Genomic DNA, 10,386 nt, shown 5'->3' with positions numbered 1-10,386 from the left:
AAAAGAGAAGAGTTTGACCTCGATCGAACGACGACGGGTTACTATTTCGATAAAGTTCAAAATAACACACTTTAAGGCCAAGGGCCTTCTCCAAAAAGAGAAGAGTTCGACCTCGATTGAACGACGATGGGTTACTATTTTGATAATGTTCAAAATAATACCTTTTAATGCCTAGGGGCTTCGCAAAAAAGAGAAGAGTTCGACCTAGATCGAACCATGACGGGTTACTATTTCGATAAGTTAGAAATAACACACTTTTAGGCCAAGGGCCTTCGCCAAAAAAGAGAAGAGTTTGACCTCGATCGAACGATGACGGGCTACTATTTCGATAAGTTCGAAAAAACACCCTTTAAGGCCAAGGGCATTCGCCAAAAAGAGAAAAGTTCGACCTCGATCGAACGATGACGAGCTACTATTTCGATAACTTCGAAATTACACCCTTTACGACCAAGGGCCTTCGCCAATAAGAGAAGAGTTCGGCCTCGATCGAATGACGACGAGTTACTATTTCGATAAGTTCGAAATAACACCCTTTAAGGACAAGGGCCTTCTCTAATAAGAGGAGAGTTCGATTTTGATCGAACAATGATTGTTACTATTACGATAAGTTTGAAATAACACCCTTTAAGGACTAGGGCCTTCGCCAAAAAGAGAAGAGCTCGACCTCGATCGAATGATGACGGGTTAGTATTTTAATAAGTTCAAAATAACACTCTTATAGGCCAAGGGCTTTTGCCAAAAAGAGAAGAATTTGACCTCAATTGAACGACGATGGGTTACTATTTCGATAAGTTCGAAATAATACACTTTAATGCCTGGGGCCTACGCAAAAAAGAGAAGAGTTCGACCTCGATCGAATGATGACGGGTTACTATTTCGATAAGTTTGAAATAACACACTTTTAGGCCAAGGGCCTTCGCCAAAAAGAGAAGAGTTTGACCTCGATCGAACAACGACGGGTTACTATTTTGATAAGTTCGAAATAACAGCTTTTAATGCCTAGGGCCTTCGCCAAAAAGAGAAGAGTTCGACCTCGATTGAACGACAATGGGTTACTATTTTGATAAAGTTCAAAATAATACCTTTTAATGCCTAGGGGCTTCGCAAAAAAGAGAAGAGTTCGACCTAGATCGAACCATGACGGGTTACTATTTCGATAAGTTCGAAATAACACACTTTTAGGCCAAGGGCCTTCGCCAAAAAGAGAAGAGTTAGACCTCGATCACACGATGACGGGTTACTATTTTGATAAGTTCGAAAAAACACTTTTATAGGCCAAGGGCTTTCGCCAAAAAGAGAAGAATTCGACCTCAATTGGACGACGATGGGTTACTATTTCGATAAGTTCGAAATAATACACTTTTAGGCCAAGGGCCTTCGCCAAAAAAGAGAAGAGTTTGACCTCGATCGAACGATGACGGGCTACTATTTCGATGAGTTCGAAATAACACCGTTTAAGGCCAAGGGCATTCGCCAAAAAGAGAAAAGTTCGACCTCGATCGAATGATGACGAGCTACTATTTCGATAAGTTCGAAATTACACCCTTTATGACCAAGGGCCTTCGCCAATAAGAGAAGAGTTCGGCCTCGATCGAATGACGACGAGTTACTATTTCGATAAGTTCGAAATAACACCCTTTAAGGACAAGGGCCTTCTCTAATAAGAGGAGAGTTCGATTTTGATCGAACAATGATGCTTACTATTACGATAAGTTTGAAATAACACCATTTAAGGACTAGGGCCTTCGCCAAAAAGAGAAGAGCTCGACCTCGATCGAACGATGGCGGGTTAGTATTTTAATAAGTTCAAAATAACACTCTTATAGGCCAAGGGCTTTCGCCAAAAAGAGAAGAATTCGAGCTCAATTGAACGACGATGGGTTACTATTTCGATAAGTTCGAAATAATACACTTTAATGCCTGGGGCCTACGCAAAAAAGAGAAGAGTTCGACCTCGATCGAATGATGACGGGTTACTATTTCGATAAGTTTGAAATAACACACTTTTAGGCCAAGGGCCTTCGCCAAAAAGAGAAGAGTTTGACCTCGATCGAACAACGACGGGTTACTATTTTGATAAGTTCGAAATAACAGCTTTTAATGCCTAGGGCCTTCGCCAAAAAGAGAAGAGTTCGACCTCAATCGAACGACGACGAGTTACTATTTTGATAAAGTTCGAAATAATACCCTTTAATGCCTAGGGCCTTTGCAAAAAAGAGAAGAGTTCGACCTAGATCGAATGATGACGTGTTACTATTTCGATAAGTTCGAAATAACACACTTTTAGGCCAAGGGCCTTCGCCAAAAAGAGAAGAGTTAGACCTCGATCGCACGATGACGGTTACTATTTTGATAAGTTCGAAAAAACACTCTTATAGGCCAAGGGCTTTCGCCAAAAAGAGAAGAATTTGACCTCAATTCAACGACGGTGGGTTACTATTTCGATAAGTTCGAAATAATACACTTTAATGCCTGGGGCCTATGCAAAAAAGAGAAGAGTTCGACCTCGATCGAACGATGACGGGTTACTATTTCGATAAATTCGAAATAACACACTTTTAGGCCAAGGGCCTTCGCCAAAAAGAGAAGAGTTTGACCTCGATCGAACGACGACGGGTTACTATTTCGATAAGTTCGAAATAACAGCTTTTAAGGCCTAGGGCCTTCGCCAAAAAGAAATTAGTTCGACCATGATCGAACGACGACAAGTTACTATTTCGATAAGTTCGAAATAACACCCTTTTAGGCCAAGGTCCTTCGCCAAAAAGAGAAGAGTTCGACTTCAATCGAACGACGACGGGTTACTATTTTGATAATGTTCAAAATAATACCTTTTAATGCCTAGGGGCTTCGCAAAAAAGAGAAGAGTTAGATCGAACCATGACGGGTTACTATTTCGATAAGTTCGAAATAACACACTTTTAGGCCAAGGGCCTTCGCCAAAAAGAGAAGAGTTTGACCTCGATCTAATGACGACGGGTTACTATTTCGATAAAGTTCGAAAAAACACACTTTAAGGCCAAGGGCCTTCGCCAAAAAGAGAAGAGTTCAACCTCGATTGAACGACGACGGGTTACTATTTTGATAAAGTTCGAAATAATACCCTTTAATGCCTAGGGATTTCGCAAAAAAGAGAAGAGTTCGACCTAGATCGAACGATGACGGGTTACTATTTCGATAAGTTCGAAATAACACACTTTTAGGCCAAGGGCCTTCGCCAAAAAGAGAAGAGTTAGACCTCGATCACACGATGACGGGTTACTATTTTGATAAGTTCGAAAAAACACTTTTATAGGCCAAGGGCTTTCGCCAAAAAGAGAAGAATTCGACCTCAATTGGACGACGATGGGTTACTATTTCGATAAGTTCGAAATAATACACTTTAATGCCTGGGGCCTACGCAAAAATGAGAAGAGTTCGACCTCGATCGAACGATGACGGGTTACTATTTCGATAAGTTCGAAATAACACACTTTTAGGCCAAGGGCCTTCGCCAAAAAGAGAAGAGTTTGACCTCGATCGAACGATGACGGGCTACTATTTCGATAAGTTCGAAATAACAGCTTTTAAGGCCTAGGGCTTTCGCCAAAAAGAAAGGAGTTCGACCACGATCGAACGACGACAGGTTACTATTTCGATAAGTTCGAAATAACACCCTTTTAGGCCAAAGTCCTTCGCCAAAAAGAGAAAAGTTCGACATCGATCGAACGATGACAAGCTACTATTTCGATAAGTTCGAAATAACACCCTTTACGACCAAGGGCCTTCGCCAATAAGAGAAGAGTTCGACCTCGATCGAATGACGACGAGTTACTATTTCGATAAGTTCGAAATTACACCCTTTAAGGCCAAGGACCTTCGCCAAAAATAGAAGAATTCGACCTCAATCGAACGACGACAGGATACTATTTCAATAAGTTTGAAATAACACCCTTTAGGGCCTAGGGCCTTCGCCAAAAAGAGAAGAGTTCGACCTCGATTGAATGATGACGGGTTACTATTTCGATAAATTCGAAATAACACCCTTTAAGGCCAAGGGCCTTCGCCAAAAAGAGAAGAGTTCGACCTCGATTGAATGACGATGGGTTACTATTTCGATAAAGTTTGAAATAATACACTTTAATGCCTGGGGCCTACGCAAAAAATAGAAGAGTTCGACATCGATCGAACAATGACGGGTTACTATTTCGATAAGTTCGAAATAACACACTTTTAGGCCAAGGGCCTTCGCCAAAAAGAGAAGAGTTTGACCTCGATCGAACGACGACGGGTTACTATTTCGATAAAGTTCAAAATAACACACTTTAAGGCCAAGGGCCTTCTCCAAAAAGAGAAGAGTTCGACCTCGATTGAACGACAATGGGTTACTATTTTGATAAAGTTCAAAATAATACCTTTTAATGCCTAGGGGCTTCGCAAAAAAGAGAAGAGTTCGACCTAGATCGAACCATGACGGGTTACTATTTCGATAAGTTCGAAATAACACACTTTTAGGCCAAGGGCCTTCGCCAAAAAAGAGAAGAGTTTGACCTCGATCGAACGATGACGGGCTACTATTTCGATAAGTTCGAAAAAACACCCTTTAAGGCCAAGGGCATTCGCCAAAAAGAGAAAAGTTCGACCTCGATCGAACGATGACGAGCTACTATTTCGATAACTTCGAAATTACACCCTTTACGACCAAGGGCCTTCGCCAATAAGAGAAGAGTTCGGCCTCGATCGAATGACGACGAGTTACTATTTCGATAAGTTCGAAATAACACCCTTTAAGGACAAGGGCCTTCTCTAATAAGAGGAGAGTTCGATTTTGATCGAACAATGATTGTTACTATTACGATAAGTTTGAAATAACACCCTTTAAGGACTAGGGCCTTCGCCAAAAAGAGAAGAGCTCGACCTCGATCGAATGATGACGGGTTAGTATTTCGATAAGTTCGAAATAACACTCTTATAGGCCAAGGGCCTTTGCCAAAAAGAGAAGAGTTAGACCTCGATCGCACGATGACGGGTTACTATTTTGATAAGTTCGAAAAAACACTCTTATAGGCCAAGGGCTTTCGCCAAAAAGAGAAGAATTCGACCTCAATTGAACGATGGTGGGTTACTATTTCGATAAGTTTGAAATAATACACTTTAATGCCAGGGGCCTACGCAAAAAATAGAAGAGTTCGACCTCGATCGAACGATGACGGGTTACTATTTCGATAAGTTCGAAATAACACACTTTTAGGCCAAGGGCCTTCGCCAAAAAGAGAAGAGTTAGACCTCGATCGCACGATGACGGGTTACTATTTTGATAAGTTCGAAAAAACACCCTTATAGGCCAAGGGCTTTCGCCAAAAAGAGAAGAATTCGACCTCAATTGAACGACGAAGGGTTACTATTTCGATAAGTTCGAAATAATACACTTTAATGCCTGGGGCCTACGCAAAAAAGAGAAGAGTTCGACCTCGATCGAATGATGACGGGTTACTATTTCGATAAGTTCGAAATAACACACTTTTAGGCCAAGGGCCTTCGCCAAAAAGATAAGAGTTTGACCTCGATCGAACGATGACGGGCTACTATTTCGATAAGTTCGAAATAACAGCTTTTAAGGCCTAGGGCTTTTGCCAAAAAGAAAGGAGTTTGACCTCAATTGAACGACGATGGATTACTATTTCGATAAGTTCGAAATAATACACTTTAATGGCTGGGGCCTACGCAAAAAAGAGAAGAGTTCGACCTCGATCGAACGATGACGGGTTACTATTTCGATAAGTTTGAAATAACACACTTTTAGGCCAAGGGCCTTTGCCAAAAAGAGAATAGTTTGACCACGATCGAACGACGACGGGTTACTATTTTGATAAAGTTCGAAATAATACCCTTTAATGCCTAGGGCCTTCGCAAAAAAGAGAAGAGTTCGACCTAGATCGAACGATGACGGGTTACTATTTCGATAAGTTCGAAATAACACACTTTTAGGCCAAGGGCCTTCGCCAAAAAGAGAAGAGTTAGACCTCGATCGCACGATGACGGGTTACTATTTTGATAAGTTCGAAAAAACACTCTTATAGGCCAAGGTCTTTCGCCAAAAAGAGAAGAATTCGACCTCAATTGAACGACGATGGGTTACTATTTCGATAAGTTCTAAATAATACATTTTAATGCCTGGGGCCTACGCAAAAAAGAGAAGAGTTCGCCCTTTAAGGCCAAGGACCTTCACCAAAAAGAGAAGAATTCGACCTCAATCGAACGACGACAGGATACCATTTCAATAAGTTTGAAATAACACCCTTTAAGGCCTAGGGCCTTCGCCAAAAAGAGAAGAGTTCGACCTCGATCGAATGATGACGGGTTACTATTTCGATAAATTCGATATAACACCCTTTAAGGACAAGGGCCTTCGCCAAAAAGAGAAGAGTTCGACCTCGATTGAATGACGATGAGTTACTATTTCGATAAAGTTTGAAATAATACACTTTAATGCCTGGGGCCTACGCAAAAAAGAGAAGAGTTCGACATCGATCGAACAATGACGAGTTACTATTTCGATAAGTTCGAAATAACACACTTTTAGGCCAAGGGCCTTCGCCAAAAAGAGAAGAGTTTGACCTCGATCGAACGACGACGGGTTACTATTTCGATAAAGTTCAAAATAACACACTTTAAGGCCAAGGGCCTTCGCCAAAAAGAGAAGAGTTCGACCTCGATTGAACGACGATGGGTTACTATTTTGATAAAGTTCAAAATAATACCTTTTAATGCCTAGGGGCTTCGCAAAAAAAGAGAAGAGTTCGACCTAGATCGAACCATGACGGGTTACTATTTCGATAAGTTCGAAATAACACACTTTTAGGCCAAGGGCCTTCGCCAAAAAGAGAAGAGTTTGACCTCGATCGAACGATGACGGGATACTATTTCGATAAGTTCGAAATAACACCCTTTAAGGCCAAGGGCATTCGCCAAAAAGAGAAAAGTTCGACCTCGATCGAACGATGACGAGCTACTATTTCGATAAGTTCGAAATTACACCCTTTACGACCAAGGGCCTTCGCTAATAAGAGAAGAGTTCGGCCTCGATCGAAAGACGACGAGTTACTATTTCGATAAGTTCGAAATAACACCCTTTAAGGACAAGGGCCTTCTCTAATAAGAGGAGAGTTCGATTTTGATCGAACAATGATGGTTACTATTACGATAAGTTTGAAATAACACCCTTTAAGGACTAGGGCCTTCGCCAAAAAGAGAAGAGCTCGACCTCGATCGAACGATGACGGGTTAGTATTTTAATAAGTTCAAAATAACACTCTTATAGGCCAAGGGCTTTCGCCAAAAAGAGAAGAATTTGACCTCAATTGAACGACGATGGGTTACTATTTCGATAAGTTCGAAATAATACACTTTAATGCCTGGGGCCTACGCAAAAAAGAGAAGAGTTCGACCTCGATCGAACGATGACGGGTTACTATTTCGATAAGTTTGAAATAACACACTTTTAGGCCAAGGGCCTTCGCCAAAAAGAGAATAGTTTGACCTCGATCGAACAACGACGGGTTACTATTTCGATAAGTTCGAAATAACAACTTTTAATGCCTAGGGCCTTCGCCAAAAAGAGAAGAGTTCGACCTCAATCGAACGACGACGGGTTACTATTTTGATAAAGTTCGAAATAATACCCTTTAATGCCTAGGGCCTTCGCAAAAAAGAGAAGAGTTCGACCTAGATCGAACGATGACGGGTTACTATTTCGATAAGTTCGAAATAACACACTTTTAGGCCAAGGGCCTTCGCCAAAAAGAGAAGAGTTAGACCTCGATCGCACGATGACGGGTTACTATTTTGATAAGTTCGAAAAAACACTCTTATAGGCCAAGGGCTTTCGCCAAAAAGAGAAGGCTTCGACCTCAATTGAACGATGGTGGGTTACTATTTCGATAAGTTCGAAATAATACACTTTAATGCCTGGGGCCTACGCAAAAAAGAGAAGAGTTCGACCTCGATCGAACGATGACGGGTTACTATTTCGATAAGTTCGAAATAACACACTTTTAGGCCAAGGGCCTTCGCCAAAAAGAGAAGAGTTTGACCTCGATCGAACGACGACGGGTTACTATTTCGATAAGTTCGAAATAACAGCTTTTAAGGCCTAGGGCCTTCGCCAAAAAGAAAGTAGTTCGACCACGATCGAACGACGACAAGTTACCATTTTGATAAGTTCGAAATAACACCCTTTTAGGCCAAGGTCCTTCGCCAAAAAGAGAAGAGTTCGACCTCAATCGAACGACGACGGGTTACTATTTTGATAAAGTTCGAAATAATACCCTTTAATGCCTAGGGCCTTCGCAAAAAAGAGAAGAGTTCGACCTAGATCGAATGATGACGGGTTAGTATTTCGATAAGTTCGAAATAACACACTTTTAGGCCAAGGGCCTTCGCCAAAAAGAGAAGAGTTAGACCTCGATCGCACGATGACGGGTTACTATTTTGATAAGTTCGAAAAAACAATCTTATAGGCCAAGGTCTTTCGCCAAAAAGAGAAGAATTCGACCTCAATTGAACGACGATGGGTTACTATTTCGATAAATTCTAAATAATACATTTTAATGCCTGGGGCCTACGCAAAAAAGAGAAGAGTTCGACCTCGATCGAACGATGACGGGTTACTATTTCGATAAGTTCGAAATAACACACTTTTAGGCCAAGGGCCTTCGCCAAAAAGAGAAAAGTTTGACCTCGATCGAACGACGACGGGTTACTATTTCGATAAGTTTGAAATAACAGATTTTAAGGCCTAGGGCCTTCGCCAAAAAGAAAGGAGTTCATCCACAATCGAACGACGACGTGTTACTATTTCGATAAGTTCGAAATAACACCCTTTTAGGCCAAGGTCCTTTGCCAAAAAGAGAAGAGTTCGACCTCAATCGAACGACGACGGGTTACTATTTTGATAAAGTTCGAAATAATACCCTTTAATGCCTAGGGCCTTCGCAAAAAAAAGAAGAGTTCGACCTAGATCGAACGATGACGGGTTACTATTTTGATAATTTCGAAATAACACACTTTTAGGCCAAGGGCCTTCGCCAAAAAGAGAAGAGTTAGACCTCGATCGCACGATGACGGGTTACTATTTTGATAAGTTCGAAAAAACACCTTTTAAGACAAAGGGCTTTCGTCAAAAAGAGAAGAGTTGGACATCGATCGAACGACGATAGGTTACTATTTCGATAAGTTTGAAATAACACCCTTTAAAGCAAAGGGCCTTTGCCAAAAAGAGAAAAGTTCGACATCGATCGAACGATGAAGAGCTACTATTTCGATAAGTTCGAAATAACACCCTTTACGACCAAGAGCCTTCGCCAATAAGAGAAGAGTTCGACCTCGATCGAATGACGACGAGTTACTATTTCGATAAGTTCGAAATAACACCCTTTAAGGCCAAGGACCTTCACCAAAAAGAGAAGAATTCGACCTCAATCGAACGACAACAGGATACTATTTCAATAAGTTTGAAATAACACCCTTTAAGGCCTAGGGCCTTCGCCAAAAAGAGAAGAGTTCGACCTCGATCGAACGATGACGGGTTACTATTTCTATAAATTCGAAATAACACCTTTTAAGGCCAAGGGCCTTCGCCAAAAAGAGAAGAGTTCGACCTCGATTGAACGACGATGGGTTACTATTTCGATAAAGTTCGAAATAATACACTTTAATGCCTGGGGCCTACGCAAAAAAGAGAAGAGTTCGACATCGATCGAACGATGACGGGTTACTATTTCGATAAGTTCGAGATAACACACTTTTAGGCCAAGGTCCTTCGCAAAAAGAGAAGAGTTTGACCTCGATCGAACGACGACGGGTTACTATTTCAATAAAGTTCAAAATAACACACTTTAAGGCAAAGGGCCTTCGCCAAAAAGAGAAGAGTTCGACCTCGATTGAACGACGATGGGTTACTATTTTGATAAAGTTCGAAATAATACCTTTTAATGCCTAGGGGCTTCGCAAAAAAGAGAAGAGTTTGACCTAGATTGAACGATGACGGGTTACTATATCGATAAGTTCGAAATAACACACTTTTAGGCCAATGGCCTTCGCCAAAAAAGAGAAGAGTTTGACCTCGATCGAACGATGACGGGCTACTATTTTGATAAGTTCGAAATAACAACTTTTAAGGCCTAGGGCCTTCGACAAAAAGAAAGGAGTTCGACCACGATCGAACGACGACAGGTTACTATTTCGATAAGTTCGAAATAACACCCTTTTATGCCAAGGTCCTTCGCCAAAAAGAGAAGAGTTCGACCTCAATCAAACAACGACAAGATACTATTTCGATAAGTTTAAAATAACACCCTTTTAGGACAAGGGCCTTCGCCAAAAAGAGAAGAGTTTGACCTAGAACGA

This window comes from Nicotiana tabacum, chromosome 11, assembly GCF_000715075.1.
Source record: "Nicotiana tabacum cultivar K326 chromosome 11, ASM71507v2, whole genome shotgun sequence".
Taxonomy (NCBI): domain Eukaryota; kingdom Viridiplantae; phylum Streptophyta; class Magnoliopsida; order Solanales; family Solanaceae; genus Nicotiana; species Nicotiana tabacum.
The sequence above is the reverse complement of the archived record's forward strand: the minus strand, read 5'-3'. Positions refer to the sequence as shown.